The following is a 22273-nucleotide window of genomic DNA, read 5'->3' on the forward strand; positions in this document are numbered from 1 at the left end:
ATCATCAAAAGTCAACAGGTTGAATAAGAAAAGAAGAAAATTAATAACTAATATAAACATCAAATTAAGTTCAATTCACCATTGAGTTGCAGAGCCATGATATCCGAGTCAGAAAATTCATTGAGTCGGTGTCAGACTTTGTAAAATTTTAACAAAGTTAGATCACATATGCATTAAGCAAACCTAATATAGAATTTAAATATGAAAACTATTTTCTATTACATAAAGGAGACTTGTGCGCGTATGTGTGTGCATGTGTTTATGTCTACTAAAAACTTTCATCAGCTGCATCAGACCGGGTTGAAACTGGTACCATCTGAAAGATCAATCCTGCGGATGCATAATATAAAAAAATTAGAAAAAAAGATTAATTCTGTGGTGGTTTCCTAGACCATTTTTTGGAAGAGGGGGTCACTTTCTGGGTCACGTTTTTCACAAGTCACGCGTGCATATCAAACTGAAATTATGTTTAAAAACATTATTTTGCAGCGTAATGACGTCATAAGCCATCATGGCTGTAACAAGAGTATTTGCCAGTAACTGTTTTCCCTTCTTTTTCTTTTTCGCATTTCAGATTCGAACCCAGCTGCCGGGTTTTTTTTTTTCTTTTCTTTTCGGTTGCACTGGCACTTGCTGCTATTTTGATTGAAAGAAAAGTTGTTTTGATTCATTTTTTTTTTGCTTTGTTTTAGAGAGCAGGTTCCAGCACATGGGCAACAAAATGTGCTTCTCTTCATATCCTTTCTGCCAAAATATCTGGTGGGGAGGTTGGTATCTACTTCTATTTGGGGGCAATTCTGTTCTTTTATTTTTTAAATTGCTGTGGGGGTATCCATGAAAGTGCCTAATATCATTAGCATAGCAGGTGTGTCCAAACTGAACTTTATGTCTACCCGGCAACACCTGGTATCCATGCTAGTTAATTATAAATAATAGATAATATGTACATAAACATATATAGCAATAAGTCAGTAGTAATAAATAATATATAAAAGAATCAGAATCTGTAATTATATCGGAATTGAGAAAAAATTTGTAATTGTCTCATTTATATATATATATATATATATATATCCTGGCTTGAGGTAGTTCCTTGTCTAGCTGCACTGATGACCTGTGAAACAGCGGAACAGTACTATATGTGGATGACATATATATATATATATATATATATATATATATATATAATATAAAGCTGAACGTCTGTGTGTGTGTCTGGTCACGAATAGGCTCCTATGTGGTTGACTATTATACAAAACTGATCACATATAATGATAGAAGATGTATCGAGACACAGGAATGGGTATGTTTGATCTGGCATAATGATGATTCATTAAAATTGTGGGGTTTGCGTACACACCTGGTCCACAAAGTATGGAAATAAAAAATTAAAAAAAAACGTTTACAAGTGTTTTTGATATAGATGTACATAATAATACTTTGATAAGTATGTTTTAACTTAAATAGGGATGGTATAATAAAATTGTGGGGTCTGCGTTCGCGCCTGGCCTCCATAGAATGGAAATAGGTACAAACTTTAATAAAGACTTTTCATATCTATCTGCGTAAGTATACATTGATAATTATGTTTCAGTTTGAATAAATATGGTATAATAAAATTATGGAGTGTTCGTTCGCGCCTGACCTCCATAGAATGGAAATATGTCACAAAGTTTAACAAGGTTTTTAATATAGATCCACAGAATATTGTGATAAGTGTTTCAGTATGAACAGGTATGGTATAATAAATCATGAGGTTTATCTATTTTATTTTTACTTTCATCATATTTTGCTTTGGTTTTGATACCCCTAAATTCGAAGCTATCTCTTTACAACCCTTCCTTTTCATAACCTATCATAGTTTTATAAATCAGAGTCCATTTTCTGTAGGCTGTTTTTGAACCCAGTCAACGACGGATACTTTTGCTAGTATATATACATATATATATATATATATATATATATATATATATATATATAAGAACAAGTAGTTAATAAAACATGTTAAAAACACTTTGAAAAAGAGTTAAAAACACATTTAATTTTAAAAAAAGGAAGCACAAAATAAGTGGATAGTCCTTAATCCGCAGAGTTTCGAAGAAATATTTTCCTTCTCATCAGCGGGTAGGATTTTGCAAAAGTATTTAATGAAACTACAAGTAAATCAGATCTTACTTGGTAACAAATAGTGAAGCAGAGGGAATAGAGTGATATATATATATATATATATATATATATATATACTAGCATGGGTACCCGGCATTGCCTAGGTTGACATAAAGTTTCATTTGAAACACACCTGTTATACTAATCATTTTCATCATGGGTAACGTGGATACCCCCCCCCCACAACAATTTCAAAAATAAAAGAATGGATAAAAACATGTAGATGTAACCGCCTCAAAAAAGAAGTATCTGATACCCTCTTCACCAGATATTTTGGCAGAAAGGATCACTGTTCTAAGAAAACTCACGATTTTGTGAACCTATAAAAATAACGTTTATAAACATTAATGCATGCATTTATTTTTTTATTTTGGTAAATGTGTAGTTTAGTGGCGTAAATTATTTGCCAGACAAAAATATATAAAAACTATTTATTTTTATATAAAACACATTGTTAGACTCAAAGGCTGAAATAAAACCAGAAAAAAATTTCATTTTTATTATTTTTTTATCATTTATATTTATTGTTCGAGGCCGCTATATTGCTTTTAAAATTTGGCCTTTCTAAGGTTTGGCAGATTGGCCTTTTTAAAGCTCTTTCATGAACTATGTTTTTGGCTGCCATATTTTTTTTTTTTTTTTTTTGTAATGAAAGAGCGTAAAAAGGCCAAATTTGGCCTTAAAAAAAGGCCAAATTTGGCCTTAAAAAAAGCCAATCTGACAAACCTAAAAAATGCTACATTTTAAACGTGTAAGGCGTGCACATTTAGTCTAATAAAAAATAATTTAAAAAAAACATAAAAATGAATTTTTTTGTTTGTTTTATTTCGGCCTTTTGGTCTAATAATGTTTTATATAAAAATAAATAGTTTTTATAAATTTTTGGCTGCCAAATAATTTACGCCGCTAAACTACACATTTATCTTTATTTTTTGTAAGAGGACTTTTTTTACTGGCTTTTTTTTTTGTAAATAAAGGAAATTTTAGATTTGCTTTTTTTAGGGGGGGGGAGCTTTTCGATTTGCTCTTTATTTGTCGTTTTATGATATTTTGGGCTTTGTTTTGTTTAATAAATTGTTAGGTGAAAGTAGAGAATGATCTCATAAAAAATAATTAAATTTATCGTTATTTTATGTTTCCAATGTAATTCCCCCCCCCACCAGAAAGAACAAATTATATTTGTCAGATTTTGTTGTCCCCTTCAATCGCCAAACTTGAAAAAATGCTAGAGGTGACATGTCTCATTGAATGTTTGGTGGCCAAAAAGTGGGTGCTTATTTTAAGTTAAATTTATATAGAAAAGTGATCCCCCACTCTAACATGTTATTTTATTTATTTATTTTTTTTTTTCATTTCTTCTCATAATATTTATAAAGGCTGTTTAAATGTATTAGGCTAAAAAAAAGTAGATCTCCATTATTTTAGGGGTTAAACGCCGCTGGGTCACGTCGTATAAAGTTACCTTTTTAATTAGAAAATTAAGTTTGTAATCGATGAAATTAACGTGAAAAAAGAAAAAAAAAGTGTAAATTGTGAAATTTAAAGGGGGGCAGCATATCTTCATTTTTTTTAGGTATTAAACGACGCTGAATTATGTGGTAAAAATTTACCGGTTTCTGCATTGCCATAAGGAATAAAACAAAACAAACAAATAAAATCTTTTAATTTTTTTTTGTGTTTTTTTTTTTTTTTTTTTTTGAATATTTAAAAAATACAATAACATTTTTTCTATCTACACAGAATTATTTTTCCAACTAGAAACTTAATGAAATCACCAAATGATATTTGGTAAACGTTTTTGTTTTTTTTATGGATAGCATCTAGGGACAAATAACTCTAAAAAAAGTTTTAAAAAAGGTTGCTGTTGGAAATATTAATTCCAAAATAAATTAAATATATTATCAATATAATTGTTGTTTAAAATTTATTAAATAACAATTTTAAATAGAATACTTCAAATAATTCTCTCGCTAAAAACATTAACTAAGATACCGCTATTTCGTAAAATCAATTTTTCTTAATGTCATATGCAAATAAGGTGATCTCTTAATTGTATATTTTTCCAAGTATTGTAGTATATATAGAAATAAATGAAAGATTAAAGCAAGACACGTTTTGTATATATTAATCAAATTGTGAACAAACAAACAAACAGAAAGGAATATGAATATACATATATATATATATATATATATATATATATATATATATATATATAGTTTTACTTACATGAACAAACAATAGTACCAATGTTCTTAAAGAGATTATCAGTTGTTTACCATGACACACTGTGTCATGGTAAACAACTGATAATCCCTTTAAGAACATCGGTACTATTAATGTAAGTAAAACTATTCAGCGATAAAGGAGATTCATTGAACTTACTAACAAAATAATGTTCCAAGAAGAAAATTTTTTTTAAATCATTTTAAAGGTTTTAAAGTAACTTTTAAAATTTCTATTAGTGAGGAGACGATTACAAAATTTTTTCCAATTTCGATACAATTACCGATTCTGATTCTTATAATTTGTAAATATTTAATTAGAGATTTGTTGCTTTTTTTACATTTTAAAATTACTGTAAAATTCAGTGTAATGTCTGCATATATTTCTGCAAACATAAAAAGAAAATAAAAACCCGTACCACCCTATAGAAAAAAAAACTCACAAGATTTGTCTCTCATAGAAAAATAAAATTAACTGACCTAAAACATTAGAGTGACTTAGAAAATGGTGGATTACTTTACATTAAATTTATATGTGAAACTAATCCCCAACTCTAAAATAATTGAGTTTGTTTTTGTTTTTTTTGCTTTCTGCAAAGTTTTTCAGGTGTTCACATGTAATTGCTCGTAGTTCTACCACTAAACCAAAGTCAAAGCGGCAAGCCTCCTCCTTCTACAAAGTTCGTCTTAAAACCGCACATAATTGTCTATAAAAAAGAAAACTTACAGGATTATTTCTCATAGAAAAAAAATGGTTAACTGCTCTAAAACGTTATCATGACCCTAAAATCTAAGATTATTTTACATTAAATTTTATAATAAATTTATATTTTTGTGTTTGTTTTTTTATTTATTTCTGCCAAGATTTTTTAATGTGTTCATATGTAATTGTATAAAAAAGGAATAACCACATATTTTGGAGAGGCAGGTGTGGGCGATTTAGTCGGTGTTAATCTACAATAATACAAAAGAAGTTTTGCAATATATTCATTTTTAAACAGTCCTAGTATTAGGTTTCAGTTTCTTGGACATAAAATGCATTTCAATTCAACTGAGTTCTATAACGTTTTTAATGCACACATAACATTTTTATGATATTGCAGCATATTTATGTACATTTATTGCAGATTACTTGGAAACCATTAATTTCTGGAGATTTTCAGTGCAGTATTTAGATCCCTTGCACAAAAGTACATTCATATGGTAAATTGAATTGCTTAATCTTGTGTTTTAACAAATATATTTAATGAAAAGTAGTGCAAAAAAATGTGACAAAACGAGGGAAAAATATCCAAATGTGCGAGACATAAAAATACTCATAAATTATTTTTGGTCAGAGTTTAAAAATTTTAAAAGATTCTTTCTTAGATCATCAAGCTCTTTCTATGTATGCCATTATTGAGATATTTTAAGCAATTTCTATTTTTACATGTGTATTACTAAACATAACTTTACAGTTTGAACTTAAGGTTAGTGGTAAAAAATTTAGTTAACTGCCCTAAAAGTTAGAATAGCTTGAAATAAGGAATATTTTTATGTAAAATTCATATGTGAAACTAACTCCCACTCTAAATTCTAAAAATAATTTTTTTTTTCAGTGTGTTCACACATAATCACCGGAAAAAAATGTATAATCTCATTTTATAGGAAAGGGGGTTTATTTTTAAATGCCGGTATACTTTTTTAATTTGACAAAATTCTAAATGTATTCTAACCAAGATTTTGATGAATTCATAGCGAGATTTTCATCTATATTTTTAACTGGGGTCAACATGGTCATCAGTAACCGAGGGGGAGCAGTCAAACGACACCAAAGAAATCAAATAAATTTTGCCCAGCTATTTAGAGCTTTGAATATTAAACTGCAAACTTTCTGAGAGACATTATTATTAAATAGGTGCGAAAATAAATGTGATTAAGGAATAGGCAAGTGAACTCTAGAATATTTACTTTGCATACCATAGTTCATAAAAAAAAAAAAAACATGAATAAATACATTAGACTCAAGAATCAATGCTACATCTGGGAATAGAATTCCTCACCGGTAGTCTTTGGCCTTTAGTTTTATATTATAAATAAATAATTTTCTAATAAACAAGTACTTAAAATAAAATATGTATAAAATATGTTTGTAAGCCAAATTATAATACATAATTATATTTTAATTAATACAGAAACTGAGCGAGTATTATGTTTTTTCTAAACTGTTCACTTCTTATAAGTAAAAAAGAGAAAAAATACCTGAGCTGAGATCGAAACCAAAACCTAAAGATAGTGAATCAAGTACAATAACCAGTAGACCAGCATGACATCATCTTTAAAAAGTGTTTTCAAACCTACTTATTCTTAACATAAGTAATCTGTGATGTGAACTATCCACGCATGTGCATTCGTGAAACAGTTAGCAAATAGATAAACATCTGATAATTCCCACGTAACAATTTTTCAACTTTTTACCCCTTAGCAGCCCTTTTTTTCCGAATGAAAACAGATTAAAGAGTTTTCCACATGTCTGAATATGTTATATATCAAATTTCAAGTCTGCAGATCAAAAATTTGTTGCGTATATAGGTTGAGAAGTGTCCTCTCACACACATTTACTTTTATAGTTAGTTCAGCCCAGCTTTGCTCTGGCCCTATCTACTGTTCATATCTTTGTGCACACACACATTATATATACATATATATTAAAAAGTTTGACTCATGTCCAGATAACCTACATCTAAAATTTCAAGTGTTTAGACCCAAAATTGGCGGAGGAGTTTGGTAGATTCTGCAAAGTCTTTCAAATTTGACCTCTTGGAAGCCAAATTTCCACCCAAAAACTGATTAAAAAGCTTGCTGCATGTCTGAATACCCTTTATGTAAAATTTCAAATGTTTAGACCCAAAATTTGCTGAATCGTTTGCTAGAGACCTCAGAGGTTAAATCTTTTGAACTTTGACCCTTTGGAAGCCAAATTTTCGGCCAAAAACTGATTAAAAAGCTTGCCCCATGTCTGAATACACTTGTGACTAATATTAAATAACATTGGAGCTCAGACAAGCACTTGCCATGAAAGTAACGATAAAGCAGAGACAGGCTTGCAACGTGTCTTCGGGTTTGTATTACTGTGCACATAGATTCAAACAAGTTGTCAAAAAACAAATATATAACAAATAAATGTTATCAAAGGTAAGATAAGTTACTTTTCTACCAAACTGGATATATTTTTCGTGTTTTTATTCGTAAACCATACAGTGTTTACCGATGTATTGGAAAATTCAAGATGTCTTCTGACTCTCTCTTTAACACGGTAAGTTTGGGAAAAGGTGTTATAAATAAAAAACTGGATAAAATACTGTTAAAAACTCGCTCAATATATGTTACCGTGACATAGGTTGACATATATTCGGTGTTTTTTTAATAGTATTTTGTCTAGTTCTTTATTTATAACACCTTTTCCCAAACTTACCGTGTTAAAGAGGGAATGAGGCGCCATCTTGAATTTTCCAATACATCGGTAAACACTGTATGTTTTTTGAGCTGAATAAATATGTTACATTGAATAAAAACACGAACAATATATCCAGTTAGGTAGAAAAGTAACTTATCTTGCCTTTGATAACATTTATTTGTTATATATTTGTTTTTTGACAACTTTTTCAAATTTATGTGTATAGTAATACAAACCCGTGTCTTCTGTGAAAAAGAGGTTGCAGGGAAGAGAAAAGGGCATCCCCAACTAGGCTACAAAGTCTATTTTGAACTCTGTCAAGGCAGGATAATTCCTGTGGCAACAGTACTCCATCCTTGGACGTACCTGGCCCTTATTATAGGTAGAGAATTGCATCAGCAGTGAGATATCTACTGAATCAATACTTCGTTTACTCAGCTAGTTATTATACAGATTTAATGCAAAAAAGATTGCCAAGTTCGTGGCCATATAATGTACAACAGAACGATAACCACTCCTTTTTATATTGTTCAATGATGAGGTCAAGAACTGGATGATTAATCAATAACGTTTTCTAGTTAGGAGCTGGGTGATCATTTTACTTTCAATTTATATGGTAAACTGACCTCCACTTCTCCATATTTTATAATGTAAAATAATTAATTTCATTTGACATATAATCACACATAAAAAAAAAAAGTTACAAACACATAAAAACTGTGTTTTTAAAGGTATATGTACGAGATATCTAGCTTGGGATATGACATGTTCAGGGAATGTATAGTTTTAGCCAGGTATAACAAATTAATTCATATATATTGTTGATTACTGCATTATTGCCAGGTCTTTAAAAACCGTCTTTCATTTTTTTTTAAATTCATCCGCGTTACTGAAATATCATAAAATGTATACTCATACTTTTGATGAGATATTTACAAAGATCACACAAGTTAATCCTAAAAGTAAATTCTAGGGTTTGTATTACTGTACACATAGATTCGAAAAAGTTGTCAAAAAACAAATATAGAACAAATAAATGTTATCAAAGGCGAGATAAGTTACTTTTCTACCTAACTGGATATATTTTTTGTGTTTTTATTCAGTGTAACATGTTTATTCAGCTCGAAAAAATGCAGTGTTTACCGATGTATTGGAAAATTCAAAATGGCAGCTGACTCTCTCTCGGAGAGGGTACGTTTGGGAAAAGGTATTATAAATAATAAACTAGACAAAATACTGTTAGAAAACAACTGAATACATGTCAACTTATGTCACGGTAACATATATTGAGCGAATTTCTAACAGTATTTTGTCTAGTTTATTATTTATAATACCTTTTCCCAAATGTACCCTCTCCGAGAGAGAGTCGGCTGCCATTTTGAATTTTCCAATACATCGGTAAACACTGCATGTTTTTCGAGCTGAATAAACATGTTACACTGAATAAAAACACAAAAAATATATCCAGTTAGGTAGAAAAGTAACTTATCTCGCCTTTGATAACATTTATTTGTTCTATATTTGTTTTTTGACAACTTTTTCGAATCTATGTGTACGGTAATACAAACCCAAATTCTAAGTAACAAATTATTTATTTATCTTCTTTTTTTTTTAAATCTGTAACCCATCTTTTCTCCTAAAAGTATTTTATTGAGAGGGGAATGTATCGCCATTCTTTCCCCCATTTTTCATTTTTTGATTTTTCTTTAAAGGAGAGTAGAAAACACATTGTGGAGATATTTTCAGCAGCCCTGAAACTCTCGCTTCTTTTATTTTGTCCCCCAATCTTTATTTACAATGTGATGTTTCTGACAAAGGGAGAAGAAAAAGCTGTAAGCCGGCAGTCATTTTTCTGAGTCCTTACCTTCACTTCCTATTTCTATCCTTATGACCATTTCACTAATAAAAGTGCTGGAGGTAAACGTTTTACCTGGGCTGATGTTATCTGCCTGATAGTCAAGAACTCAAACTTTGGATTAACCACCAAGCAGGTGTAAAGTATGGGGAATGCTGTATTGCCATTTGGTGAATCAATTCTGGACCATGCAGTAGCTTCTGGTGGGGGCCTCTTGATGCCATATTAGTAGTGGGTAACGTTACAGCTTTTTCTCTACATGGTCTGCAAAATTCATTTTTTGTTTCTTTTTTTTTTTTTCATCTCTGCTCTGTAATAACAACTCTGCCCACCTCTTCCACATATCTCCATGATCAAAAGCAAAATTCTCAAGAAATAAAACAAGATTAAACCCAGAACTCCAACTCCCAACATAGACACTTACTACCAGGTCTCCTTCTCTAACCTCAGAGGGCTGCGTTCCAACATTCCAGAGGCTGAAATCCAATTACAGGAGACCAAACCTGACCTATTGTTCCTGTACGAAACTGACATTCGTTCAACTGTTTCCCTTGATGAGTTCGTGATTAAAGGATACTCAAACTTGACATTAAAATCCAACTCCCAAAATCGTCATGAACATGGAATATGTGTCTACATTAGAGATGGCTTTCCATTTGCTGTGGACATCTTCAGAGAAGATCCTAAATTGCCTTATATGTGCTTCAGAGTAGCACTGGCTCACAGCACTGCATTCATATTTACTCTTTATCACCCCTATAACAGTGGAGCTATTATACTTGAGAGTATCTATGAGAAAATTGACCACATTCTGTCTGCTCATCCCTCGGCTAGCATTCACATCTGTGGAGACTTCAATGTTCAGAATGTTCAATCGCTGGCCCACTCAAATAAGACGGTTGACAAGGGGAGATACTGTTATGATTTTTCAATCAGATTGTCCACGAATTCACCCATATGCCTGACACTGATGGACAATATGCAAGTCTCCTTGATCTTTTTCTTACAACTTGCTGAGAACTGTGCTCATCCTCCATTCTGTGTCCATTGGGATCTTCCAATCACTCAGCTGTCTTGGTCAAGATAAAAATAAAATGTAATAAGTCCTTAGATGTACCTGTCCATCGTACTGTATATTGACACTCTATGGCTGATTCTGAATATTTATATCAGATATACCTCTGCATTTCATGTTTAAAAAGAATGCGTCCTCTATAGTATCTGATCTGACGGAATGGGTAATTGTCGGTATAGACCACTTCATACCTTCCAAGAAATTCTAGCAAAAGCGCAATAGTCATACTTGGTTCACTCCAGAATGTGCTGCTGCCATTGTGCACAGAAACCTCTATTTCCATTGCTTTCAACAAAATAGATGCTATGAAACTAAAGCCACCTTTAGGACTACTAGCAACCACTGTAAAAAAGTAATAAAGAATGTGAGAGAGTTATATGCTCAGTACATTAAGTTTAAAGTAGCTGAGCAATGGCTTGGTTCTCACCAGTTTTGACGAATAACAAACAGAGTCCTGAACAAAGGTGTGTCCTCTATCCCAACCATCATCAATGGTAATTTCATCAGCATCTGACAGACCAATACTCTTTGCCAAAATTTTCCAGCAAATTCTACTCTTTTTGACTATAGCAGTCTACACTCTGTGTTTCCTCCTGTGACTGAAAACACACTCTGCAACATACAAATATCTGTGTGTAATGTTGGCAAGCTTATCGAAGACCTTGATTCCAATAAAACAACTGGTCCTGATGGCATTCCAACCATAGTGCTCAAAAAGCTTAAACCGGAACTAGCTTCCATACTTACAAAACTATTTAAACGTTGCCTTAAGGAGAAATGCTTCCCAACACCCTGGAAAACTTCACCAGTTTGTCCCATACTTAAAAATTCTGGAGATCAATCATCTGCCTCTCAATACAGATAAATTAATCTCCTGTATGTCATGAGTAGGGATAGGACAACAGCATATTCTTTTTGTTGTTTTGACTCGAGTGTCTATCTGTTGATATCTTATATGCTTTTCTTTAGAGGGATGTGGTTCTTGGTTGATTGACTGTGTCTAATTGTGTCGGATATATACTCAAGAATCAAAACAATGATAAGAATATGCTCTTGCCATAGTCCTAGTCATGAGTAAGTTGCTGGAATCTGTAATAAATAAGAGAAGTGGTCAACCACTTCAGCAAAAATAACCTATTCAGTGACATGCAATATGGTTTCCATTTTGCTAGATCCTAAATCTACAGTTGATATGCTAACTTTAATATCACACAAGATTAGTGAATCTCTCAACAGGGCTTCGTTTCTAGAGCAATAGCCCTTGACATATCAAAGGCATTTGATAGGGTTTGGAATAAAGGTCTACTTCACAAGATTTCCAGCTATGGAATAGCTGGAAATGTCCTCAATTATTAAATCCTTTCTCTCTCTTTCTCTCTCTGATAGGCTTATATTAGGTTGATGGGCAGAAATTAAAAGCTCATAGTATCAACGCTGGCATCCATCAGGGTTCCATCTTGGGCTTAATTCTCTTCTTGATCTTCATCAATGATGTATCAAATCACATTCTTTGATCATTTGGAGACATTTATGCAGATGACACCACAATCTATGGTAACACTTCAAAGGCTGGCAATAACCGAGACGTTTCTGATTCTCTCTCTTCTGATCTTGAGCATGTGAAGTAATGGGGAAATTTTAATGGTTAATTTTAATTTATCTAAAACCAAGCTTCTCTCTTTTCATTATAATCGCTCTGACTGATCTTCCCTCCTGATTTGAAATGGAACACATACATCAAATCTGTTGCCAAGATTGCTGGAAAATTGGTTGGATCATTATACAGCTCCAGTAGATATTTCACTGCTGATGCAATTTTCTACCTGTGTAAGAGCCAAATACACTGTTGATCAAAAATTTAAGACCACTTAAAAATCTTTAAAAAGAAACCTTTTTTAAGGATAGATTTTAAACTCTTCTGACTTAAGGTTACTAATACTACAATTTAAAAGGGTATGGAAACAAAAAGGTACATTCCAAAAATGTTATTTAAAAATTTGCATTTTTATTAAATTAGGCTTTTTACACATGATCAAAATTATAAGACCAAAGGTATAAATTGTTAGATTTATGGTAATTCTAATGTTTTTAGTTCAGTTAGAGATTAGCAATTACTGTGTAAAGGTGTTACCATGCCTAAAGCAAGAAAACTAACCGAAGTTGAGCCCTCTTGAATTCTAGGATTTCATAAGCAGGGTTTGTCACAGCGAGCAATAGCAGCTAAGGTAAATCGCAGTAAAACTGTCATTTGCAACTTTCTAAAGAACAGTGAGAATTATGGACAAGCAAAATCCTTTGGTAGCCCCCCCACCCCAAAAAAGAAATTTCTCCTGTATCAAGTTGGAGAATCAGACGGGTTGTTATGAATGACATGAACTTTATAAAAATAATGAATATATATATATATATATTTTTTTTTTGCTAATCTGAAAAAATAATTATTATTAACATATTCAAAACATTTCACACTTCAAAACACAAAGTATGACAAATTAAATACATTCAAAAATCGGATTTTCAACCTTAAAATCTGATATGTGCACATTTTTTTATCTACAATCTTCACCCTCCCCACAATATATTTTGTTCAGTTTCGGCTGATTATTTTAAGCATATTTGTAACCACAAATAAAGAAGGGGGGGGGGCAAAAAATATATAAATATTGATTATCCAAAAAAATATATAAATATCGATTATGAAAAAAAATATATATATAAATATCGATTATGAAAAAAAAATATACAAATATCGATTATGAAAAATCAACAAGTACTCTGTTATGAATTTCATTCTTCACTTAATCGATGAAAATTTTGTATTGATTGGATAATTACTTGATTTTTGGTAGATTTTTTAAGAGAAACTCCATTAAAAAATACTTAATTTAATCCCACATAATTTAGAACTGGCAGAGACAAAATTGATACAACGAATGAAAAGCAAGCTTACCCGTATGATAAAACTAGTCATCTTTCTTCTAGGTTGCAAAATCATTGTGTCATTTTACATCTCAGCTGAGCCTGGTAGGTGATGCTTCATAAAAAGTGTTAGTTAAATCTCTACTGAGTAGAGTTTGAAAGTTCTCGGTAAGGATTCATTTAATAATGATTCCAATAGAATAGGCGGTTGGTTCCGCCAAATAGTTAATTACGATACCAACATTATTAGCTAATTTAAAGGAAACGATATTATGTCAAGGAATTAAATCTAACTAGTTAGGTAGAATAGTCTCTCAGAGGAGAGAAGAAAGGGCTCCAATCGCCCTTAAATTAATGAGCCCATTCATGAAGGAAGGAGAGACAAAAAAAAACCCATCAGTCCTCCATGTAGTACTTACCAACACAACAAACGCCCATGTGTTTGTGCCTTGTATAGGTATGCGCGACAACAAAACTTGGGTTTTTATAAGCGGAAGTCTCGAGGTTGTCAGGAATCTACAGGCACATGCGCAAGAGAAGGGATTGAGATAGTGGTATAAAAGGCAGGTCGAGTAAGAAGATTGTTGTTGTTGTTGTCATTGGGCGTTACAGTGACGCATGCGTTAGCAGGTGATTAAGAGGCTGTTTTTTTTGTGTGTCAAGTCGCGCACCTCGGTGAAGATCATATAAATTGTGCACCTCGGTGAAGGTGAAGATCATACTCCAAGAAAAATATACGCAAACTGAAGATTTTTGGTTTGAACATCCTGCGCAAACGTAAGGTTCAAATTTAAATCAGAAAGGCTGTAATAAAACATACAAATTCTTCTCAATGAAACAGCACACCATAAATGATGATCCGTCATTTGCAACGGACCAAGTCTTCTCAACCAAACAGCACACCATAAATGATGATCTGTCATTTGCAACGGACCAAGTCTTCTCAACCAAACAGCACACCATAAATGATGATCCGTCATTTGCAACGAACCAAGTCTTCTCAACCAAACAGCACACCATAAATGATGATCCGTCATTTGCAACGGACCAAGTCTTCTCAACCAAACAGCACACCATAAATGATGATCCGTCATTTGCAACGGACCAAATCAGACAGAAGAAGGGACCACCTTCTTCTATAAATTCTGTAGAAGACGGCACAGAAGCGGCCTTTAAATCTAGGGGGAAAAATGTTTTAAAGAATGAACCTGTTCACAACTGTTCCTTAGTACATAGGCTGAGCAAACTTTACCATCGTTTCCACTGATGAGTGTAAGTACTTTGCCTTGACTCCAAAAGGGTCGAGTTGTTTTATTTGGAGATTTAATTAGAACGATTTCTCCGCCAACACCTTCAGAGGGTGATCGCCCATTATATTGGCATCAACCTATCTCAAGGACAACAAGTAATCGTTGTGCCATATCTTTTGGGATTTTTCAATATATCTATATCTCAATTCCAGAGATTGCAAAAGTTTAGCACAACTGGGAGGATCAGAAAACAAATCGCCTGATCCGTAATTATTCATCAACAAATGAGGATTATAACCAGTTTGTAGAAAATGATTAGGGGTTAAAATATCGAGGCCTTATATGGCTCTGAATTAGTTTTTCTACAATTGCGTAGAATTTTCTTCACTGATTGCTTCTCTTGGGGAATCCAAAATTCAGATAACCTCAACTTTGAAAGCGTTGAATTGATTCCTAGATAGCATTTAAGTGTGCCTCTTTGATTACTGATTCGGTCAAACAATGTTTCCCTAGAAGTATAGGGAATTTAATATCAAGGGAGTGGATGTCAGAATCCTGAATACGAACCTTTGTTCGCACCAGACCATCCTTATTGATAAACAAGCCAAGAGCAGATATCCTTGGAGGAAGAGCCTTAAGGGTTAGCTCAAGTATTCTAATTCATAGGGAAATCTTCCCTCTGCATATAAGAAAAGAGCAATAATTTAACTCTATGATTGGTATTAATCGCCTTGGTCAAAGAATAAGATCCAGTGATATTTATGGGTAAGCTGTTCTCGTCAGTACAGGGACTGTCAAAGAACATACACAATATGATTTTTTTGTTCATGTCATTAAGACAAGGCAAAGGAGACATGGTATATCGATTTAACCAATCGGGGCCATGTACCTAAAAATTAAATGATTGTTCAAACTTAAAGGTAGTAAGGCCTCGGCCTCTAGTTAACAAATCTGCAGGGTTTTTGGGCGAAGGAACATATTTGAACTCAGAGAGAATTTTGAATTCTACATTGAAATCATCTAACATTTTTTTATGTCCAGTACACGGTTTTCCACAAAATAATTGTCATCTTAACTTATTCTATAAAGTTAGTTGAGTGTATATGTGAGTATATTTATCATACAAGTGAATGTTAAACGTAAAAAATAATATACACGAAAAGTATTTATAAAATGATTGTTGAATAGGTGTGGGAGGCTGCTATATTGATCTGTAGAATAGATTTCCACATAATGGGTCAAGAAGTCGGTGTCGAAGATATCAAAGGAGTCGGCTTCTTAGGAATTCTAGGAGTCAAGAGTTGGACTTTTTCATCCGAACTAACTCGACAAAATTACAAATTTACAGATTACAATTTGAGCAATCTCAAGCAATATTAAGTTAAAACTAATTAAAGTCATAGTATACAGCTTAAAATATTATGTTAAATAAATTAAAGCACATTTTTTTTTTTCAAATCAATTTGTGGTAAAAATAAGGGAAGGACCAATGCCAAGAAGGGGGTGGAGATCTGAGGTCGGTTCTACCCTGAGGCGTCTTTGACTGCCATTTTACATTGTTATTGGGAGGAGTGGTGGAAAGCTGCTGGCCCTTGGATATATATCGAACATGCCTTCAAGAGAGTTCTGAGGGGTGCTGACGTCATCCGTGTTCTGCGGTGTTTCCTGTCTGCCCAGTAATTTTCTTATATTGCATCTATTTATGTTACGTGATAAGGTAGGTTTCTAGCAGTATCTTGGTGAGCACTTTATCTGTTACCAGTTGCTTGCCGACATACATGCACCTTTCCAAGTCTAGGCATGGTATGAGGTATGCTGTGGCAGGATGCGGGGGACGTTGGTTCCTTTCGGAGCTAATCCAACATCTCACCAGAGAGTCAATGTGTCATATTTCTTCAACAAGCTGTTAACTGACTCCCGAGTTGGGGTCGCGAAATAACGATCATTTTGCAACCTTTATACTGACCCCTTCTCATACCATCCAGCCCAACTATGGTCAGAATTAAATTGTTGACAAATTAAAACTAAAATTAATAAAATTGATTTTGCAAAATAAACAATGTGAGAAATTTAATCTCGCATAATTTAGAACTAACTGGCAGAGAAGAAATTGACACAACGAATGAAAGGCAAGCTTACCCGGTATGATAAAACCAGTCGTCTTTCTTCTAGGTCGCAAAATCACTGGGTCATTTTGCATCTCGACTGAGTCTGGTAGGTGATGCTTCATAAGAAATCTCTACTGAGTAGAGTTTGAAAGTTTTTGGTAAAGGATCTATTTAATTATAATTCCAATAGAATAGGTGGTTGGTTCTGCCGAATAGTTAATTACGATGTTAACATTATTAGCTGATTTAAAGGAGACGATATAATGTTAAGGAATCAAACCTAATTAGTTAGGTAGACTAGTCTCTCAGAGGAGAGAATTGTAGGGGACTAGGATATATAAATACCCCAATCCCGTTACAAGAGAATAATGAAACGAATGAGGAATTGAAGGAAACAAAGGCTCAACTAATGGAGAAGGTAAACGTAGTTTATTTGCTGTTGAAGGAATGATCGTTTTAGTTACAATATGTCCGCGCGTATGTGGCCAATGTTCGTTGCAGAACTGGTGTTGTAGCAAGAAAGGAAATGTGTTTTCATCTCAAGTTCGGGTCACTATTGTTTGTTCGCGCGTGGGAAGAGAAATAATTGTTGTAGGAAAATTGAGAATAGTAGTCCAGCGTGTGTATGCATTGATAAGGAATTAACTTTTGTGGGGGTAGTATAATTAAACAAAGCGTACTTATCTTTTCAGACGACGGGGGTGGTAAGTGGGCGGCCGGTCGTGCTACTTCGGTGATATGTGTCAGGCTTTTAACTTGAGAGCGGCGACTACACTTATCAACCTAGCAGCGCGGCGTTTTTGCCTCCTGTGTTTTTCTTCTTTGGTTAGTGTAAGATAGGCATTGTTAGAATTGAAGGCGTCTCGGCTCATAACGTGAGAGCGGAGTTGGCTTCAGTTCACTGGTGCCTTATTTCTTCTTTTTCTTCTTCTTCTTCTTCTTTTCTTTAGGTCTGGTAGAAGACTGTCCGTGCGTTCACTGACGCAGCTGGGCGAATCTCTTTTTCTTTTCTTTTTCTTCTTCATTTCTTTAGGTCGGGTGGAAGACAGTCCGTGCGTTCACTGACGCAGCTAGGCGAATCTCTCCTCCTTTTCTTTCTGGTCCCCTCCTTTTATAGTCGTAAACCGGCTCCCAGCGGCTGTGATAATTTAGGCCTTTATTTTCGGCGGGGAGCTCTGCCATTGGTTCATAATTCTTTTATGGTTTCTTATTTTTCTTTTTCCAAACGGAAGCGATGCGTGGAGCCATGTGCAAACGACGATTTTTTATTTTGTCTCTTATGCTGGAGACGTTAGCATCCGGTTGGCATGTTCCCACAGAATAAAGGGCTCCAATCGCCCTTAATTTAATGAGTCCGTGCATGAGGGAAGGAGAGATGAAAAAATCCGTCAATCAACTAAGAAAAATAAAGATACACAAACTGCTTTTCGGTTTGAACAACCTGTGCGTGTGGTTCAAATTTAAATCAACCAATCAAAAAGGCTGTAATAAAACATGACATCAAATTCTTAACCAATGAAAGTTTGCATTTCAAGTCATGCAATTTCTGACATTTAATAGTGAAATCGCTAACAATTGTAAATTTTGATTTTCTTAGTTCAAACGAAAAACTACTTGATCAAATTATGTAATTTTTGTAATATGACATTTTCGTTTTGTAACGAGTACGTACATCATATTGACTTTTTCTGTATTTTCTTTACTTTTAATCGCCGCCATAAGTGCCAACTTGAACAAGCACTATTAATAGTAAGGAATCAGCTTCGTATAATTATTTAAAGTATAAGTATACTTAATTTCAGAACCATTATAATCTTTTAGTTATTTAAAAAAAAATTTTTGTTATGGGAGATAAATTGTATTTTTATTTTGGACGGGATATTCGACGATTACGTGCGGTTTTACAACCTTGTCATTCGGACTTAAGATTTAATGGTTAAAAAAAAAATAGTTAATTGCTCTAAACATGTGGAATGGCTCAAAAATGAGGGGATCATTTTACAGTAGATTTATATACGAAATTGGACCCAACTTTATAGTTCACAAATATTTTTTTGGTAAAATTTTACATTAAGGACATTTTGTATGCGTAAACGCGCACATGGCAACCCGTGATAACATATACAATTACATGGTTTAATAATTGGAAAACTACTTGTTTTACGTCTAATTTTAATTTTTCGCCAATACGACACTGTGACAAGGCAGTTTGGTACGCGAGTGCACATTTAACAGCCTTCGTTTATGCTCGCGCGTAGCATAAATGAAGGCTAGGCTGTAAAATGGAAAATAGTCCCAGAGTTCAGGGGTTAATACCATGCAAAAGAAATCAAACAAACAAAAACTTTTTAGCCAATAAACACACAAAAAATGCCCCCTCTCTCAGGTGGACAGAAAGTGGGTACTCATTTTAAGTTTACTTTACATTGAAAAGTGATCACCCACTTTTCGAAAAAGTAATTTCTTCATATCATGAAAACTATTTTTTTGCGACGGAAGCAGTTTTTAGATTCGTTTTTAGCATACTGAAATCTACAAAAAAAATATGTTATATACGGACGTTAGACGGGCCTTAAAGTAAAATAATACCATTTTTTTCTTCTTTTGCTAAGTTTTACAGTCACACATAATCGCCTAAAAAAGTAGAAGCACATGGGGGTGGTCAACGGACAACGTTAATGTACCATAATACTGAAAATAAATTTTCATTTTTATTTGGCATGGAGAAATGGTGGAATTGACTAAGTAAAATTGCCACGTCGACTAAAGATGGGAATAGAACTTCGAATTAACTAAAAGTACCGTTTTAGGACCAAGATTTGATTTCATCACAGATTCGGGCCAATACTAAACGACAATGGGCGAAATATTCCAACAGTCTATGTTATAATCAAACTCCAAATTTGACCATTCTGCTTCTGATCATCCCTGCTTCTAAACCAAAAAAAAAAAAAATACTTCCAAAAATAAGACAAAAAAATAAAATAAAATGGTGGGCGCTTCTTTGGAATAAGAACGAAAATCGCAAAATTGAATTTTCATTAAAAACTAATGTTCCTATTTTACTTGCCTCCCCACGAGAACAAAGTGGAGACACAAGGTCGGTTTTTAATGTGGGGAAAATCCAGCTCCCTCAAAGGAGGCACTTTGGATAGGAACAAAAATAAAAATTAACTCAGTCATTAAGGATTTCTCCTCCACTGACCGAGGACAGAAAGAGTGAAGTAAGTGGAAGCATCAGAAGAGATACTACAACGATCTTGGCTCGAAGTTATCTACTTTAACTGTAATGTCACAATTAGTAACATACTACTGTGTTAAAACAAATGTGATTTCACGATTCATTCCTCCGCCAATAACTTGCAATCTTTTCAAAAAATATTTTCATTAACATTTTTCTACTTTAACATTTTTCGTAATTTTATTACTATTTTACTAATTTCGACATGATAATTTAAGTAGATACAATTAATTTTGATTTCGATTTACGTAATTTTTGGAATATCACATCTTAATTCCGTGACGAGTACGCACATCATAAATTTTTTTTTCCTAGATTTTAAGTTTAAGTATAAATAAACGACCCCCTTTTTAAAACTAAGAAAATTAAATTTTATAAATAAGCGATATAACGTTGTCTTGGTCAGCCATATTTTATAAATAAAGGTAGACAACTCAATTTGAACTACCGAGGCTACCTCTCCTCCCAAAATGAGATGTACATTTTTTAACAGATTACGTGTGAACAACACTATGAGAAACTTGCCGGCAATAACAACAAAAAGACACACTTACTGATCCGCGCTATTTTTAAATCGTATTTCCAAATTTAATTAAAGTTTTATGATATGTTTTTTTTTATTCAATTGTAAGGTTAAAGTACAGAATAGGTACAAAACACCCTCCCCTCCCCATGTTAAGAATGGCTTTTTAAATAATAATTTCAGCACGGATCAATAAGTGCATGCATTAATACCAAAAAGACAAACAAAAACAAAACAAGCAAAACTTTTCTTTTTAAATTTAATTTAGAACGATGGACAAGTTTCGCATAAATCTAACCTAGAATAATCCCCCAATTTTCAGACCATTCTAGCGTTTTAGGGAAGTTAACCAAATCTTTACTTTCACGTTTTTTTTTTGTTTTTTTTTTTGGGGGGGGGCTACATTTTTAGACGATTACGTGTGATTTTACAACCATGCCACTCGGACTTAGGGTTAGTGGCTCACTGGTTAACTGCGCTAAAAAGCTAAAATGGTCCAGAAGTGAGGTATCATTTCACCTTAAATTTATATGCGAAACTGAACCCATTTTAAATTCCAAAATAATTGCTTTTTTTATTATTATTTTGCTGTTTATTTATTTTCTGCCAAGTTTTTTAGTGTGTCCATGAGTAATAGCCCCCAAAAAGTAAAATCTTTTTTTCTTGGTGTAGGGGGATTTAACTGAGAGGGTGTTAATCTGCGAATTTATCGCTTTTAAAAATACACTTTTAAATATAAACAATAAGACAACACTTTCCTAAATAACAATTTCAGGCCATTTTCGTGTGTATTTCTTGCTTATGAGTGTGACTGGCACATTTTTTTTTACTATTGATCAAATAAATTAAAATAAGTTAAATCTTTAAAATCCTATTTTAAAAATAATTTAATCAAAAAATTAAGTCCACCAGGGTGCATTCATTTCCCACACAAAAATTAATAACTTCGTGACACTTGGAAATTTGAAAGACATTTGTCAACATTTCAATTGTCAAATGAAAGTCAATTGGACTAACTTTAAACATTTAACAAATCCTCATATCAGAAAAAAAAATAAATGGAAATTTTAAAGCTTTTTTTATTTTCATTTAAACTGAGATTATAACATCATCTAAGGTGCTTCTACAGAATTCGAACCGAACCAACCTTTGTGACGGCCACGCGTTTGCCGAACTAAACATTAGGTTAAAGCAGAAAAAATACAAAAGTTTCGCAACAGAGGTACAAAAAAGTAATCAAAAACAAATAAATGTTATCAAAGGCAAAATAAGTTATTATTCTACCAAGTTTTTAGTGCTTTAATTACTTTAACACGTTTATTCGGTTCGAAAAACAAGTAGCGTCGAGCGGCAGCGCTACGTGAGAACAAGAAAAAATGGGCGCAACTTGACTCTTGCATATTTGAAGTCTCAATAATGACTTAAAAATAAAAATAAAACAAAATACTGGTAGAAACCCACCTAATAATGGAAAT

General features: G+C 33.1%; 1 protein-coding gene across 3 annotated transcripts in view; it reads right to left on the reverse strand.

Moving 5' to 3' along the window:
* Window positions 1-22273, reverse strand: part of LOC145249603 (DCC-interacting protein 13-alpha-like) — a 233979-nt gene that overhangs the window by 210614 nt on the left and 1092 nt on the right. The window lies entirely within an intron of this gene.

The sequence above is a fragment of the Euprymna scolopes genome, chromosome 28 (genome assembly GCF_053919585.1).
Source record: "Euprymna scolopes isolate OS-2025 chromosome 28, ASM5391958v1, whole genome shotgun sequence".
NCBI classification, from domain to species: Eukaryota; Metazoa; Mollusca; class Cephalopoda; order Sepiida; family Sepiolidae; genus Euprymna; species Euprymna scolopes.